The sequence below is a fragment of the Chaetura pelagica genome, unplaced genomic scaffold (genome assembly GCF_000747805.2).
Source record: "Chaetura pelagica isolate M959 unplaced genomic scaffold, ChaPel_1.0 scaffold79, whole genome shotgun sequence".
Classification (NCBI taxonomy): Eukaryota; Metazoa; Chordata; class Aves; order Apodiformes; family Apodidae; genus Chaetura; species Chaetura pelagica.
Window position 1 is genome coordinate 1,119,831 of NW_009969339.1, and position 3,157 is coordinate 1,122,987.

Here is a 3,157-nt window from a genome sequence, read left to right on the forward strand (position 1 = left end):
TTACTTTACAGTGGAATCTTTTGCTGAGGTGTCGCGGTTGCTGTAACTGAGTTCTCTAGTGATTACTGTACATAGTGACCCAGAAACAACACCCAGCTCAGAAATTGGCACACCATCTCCTGATGCAGGACCACTTGAGATTTACCCTGCATGCTGTAGTCTTCCTTATTGATGCAAAATTCTGCTGGAAGAGGTAAAAGGAAGAAGGAACTTGGGTTTGCACCATCATGGCTGTTTATACCCACGCTCCCATCAGCTCTGCTGACATGAACCACATGAGCCTACTTTGTAAATCCTGACTTTTGTTTCTGTCACTGCACTAGATGTGCAGAGAGAGAACTGGTCTGCTAACCAGTCTTTCCCATCTTGCAGCTCACTGCTGTGAATGCAACTGCTTTTGAACAGCTTATGCAGTTTTAATTGCTGTCGTGCCTTCAGGGTCCAGGACCCCAGAGAGCGCTCCTCTGTGAACATGGCTGTTCTGAGACCAGGAGTAGAGCTGTCCCTGGAGACAGAGCAAGAACAATACACGAGCAATAGGGCCTCAGAACTGCTTCCTGGAGGCTGCTACACAACCAGCATAAATATTCAGAATGTCACTAAACAGCTTGACTCCATTTAATAGTCAATACCAGCATCTTTTTAAATAGTTGGAGATTTGTATATGAGAACGTTCATTTACAGGGTCAATTGTGATGGTGATCATCCCTCTGCTAAATCTAGGTTTTCTGCAATGTGGAAACACTACCCTTTTTCCTAGAGGTCCTGACCCTTCTCAACTGGACTTGTTCTCTGCCACGAAACAGGGAGTCTTGTTCAGGAAAAAAAAAAAAGGGAATAATATCCTTCAGAAACACATCCCACCCTGCTGGATAGGGAAAGGTAGAGAAAGAAAAAATAATAAAAAAAATAATTAAAGACTCCCGTTTGTGCTGCAGTACAAAGGAATATCTTGTTCTTTTTGAAGTCCATGTGGGCAGCTTAAACTGAATTAGTTTGCTTTATGGATTTTTAACTCTGAAGTCAAACAACCCCATGTTCAACAAGTTTGCAGAATGGGGGGTCCTGCCATGAATCTGCAGTTCAAAGAGAAAAAGAAATACATCTCTTCTTTCCCCATTTATTTCCTTTTCTGACCCCCCATCTCACAGCTAAGGGAGCACTCCTGCAGAGTGCTTTTCATTAAGCAAATCCCATTTGTTTGACTGCTAGAACTCAGGGAAGCAGGAGTAAACATTCCCTGTGATGCACCAGTGTAAATTTATTTAAGGATGGGAGTTTGTAGTGGCCAAACCACATCTTGTACTCAAAAACCACTTCAATAACCATACTGAGAGTGCCCAGAAACAATCTGGGAGCTGTTTTTAGAAGAAGAAATGTTTTGTTCTGATATCTAGGGTGTCCCAAGAAGACTCTGCTGAAAGGATCTTCTTACCAAAGGGTGTCCTAAGTGGGTACTTATGAAGCTGAGCCTCTGTACAAACATGGGACAGAGCATGGCAAAACACTGTTGTGGCAAGCCATCTGACTTATCTTGTAATGTGTTTAGAGATGATCTGTTTTCTTCCTTCCACGATGGACAGTCATCTTCACCACTTTTCATTCCTGGCTTTGGTGAAAAATGTAGTGTTGGAAATTAGAAGGGGATTTAAAATATTTTTTCTTCTAAAATCCCAACAGTTTTCTTTTCTTTATGACAAAGCAAACATTAGGAACAGGAAGGTTTAAAAAGACAAACAAAATCTTTTATTTCACTAACATTTTTCATTTGCTGACCAGGTTTGCCTACCAACAATGCAGAGACCCTTGCCTTCCATCCCATTTCTGCTGAAATGCACCCTCCTCAGTGTTAGACGTCACTGGCTGAAAGCTCTCAGGGTGATGGTTCCCAAGATGGTAGATTCATGGTTGCCTCAAAACTAATCATCTGGAAATGGCCACTACTACGTGTCACAGCCTACACACTCACCACAAACTTGGTCTGGCAAATCAAGTACGACCAACCTTCTGAGACATTTATTTCAGTATATTTGTCATTGCTTGTTCCACTCTGCTCTACTCCAGACCTGTCCTGATGGCTTCAGTACTTAGAGATAACATTTCCCTCCTCCTTTCTGATTTCAGGTGTTCTTGGGTGTTAATGAACACGCTTGTGTTTCTTTCTGCTGTGCTCTACACGTTCCCCTGGACACGGGAGCCATGCTGCCACTGCCTCTGTACAGCAATAGAGCTTTCAGGCTCACAGATGGGTGCAAAACTTGTCCCTAGAGGAGATACTGGCTCTCCTCCCTCCAGGGATGAGAACTCTGTGGAGGAAATAGTTGCTGAAAAACCCATTTTACTATTGCATCTCACACTGGCTGTTAGCAAATGGTCACATGTGAAGCTCAGATCAGTCTTGGGGCCTGCCTGTCTTGGGGCCCAAGAAAGGCTCTGCCCTGGTTGCAGAGCTGGGCTGTATCTAGTCCTACTGCCTCAGGGATACTGCAGCATGCCTTGCTAGAGGACAGGTAGCTTTTAGGTGAAGAGCAAATGTCCAGGACGAGCCCGTATCTCCTGGCAACCAATGTCTTTGTATTTAAAGACTAGAAGTTCCTTGGGTGTAGAGGAGGCCAGGGACTGACCATGCTGTTCAGTGTCAAGGTGTGCTTATCTTGGTTTATGCTGGTACTTTTCCCAACGTGGGCAAGAATGTGGCTGGCCAACAGCTGGCATCAGTTTGCCATGAGTGTGCAGAGGCATTTTTTGTAGTGGTTGCAAGCTGTGTTTGGCCTCAGCCAAACACTGTTCACAGCTGTTCTGTCACTGCTTATGTCTCCAGGGTTTTCCTCCCCAGCCATGGCCCGAAAGGCCCACCAGCTACCTCCTGCTGGGCAAGGGCAGTCTGTGACCAATAGCTCCAAAGCTGGCTGCCTGCACTGGCCCCAAGTCCTGCTGTCTAGCCCAGGACTGCTGCCCACTGCTCAGACAACCCTACACCAGTATAGGTGAAAGTCGCCCAGTGGCACATGCTAACAATCCCTGCCTTGGTCTACTGGATCTGACTCCACCTATATCAAGAATCTGCTTGGGCTGCAGAGTCCCTCATCCCTCCCTAAGCACCTCCTTTCTGACTCTCTTTCTCCAGCCTTACTGGGATCTCTTCTGCTTCCCTACA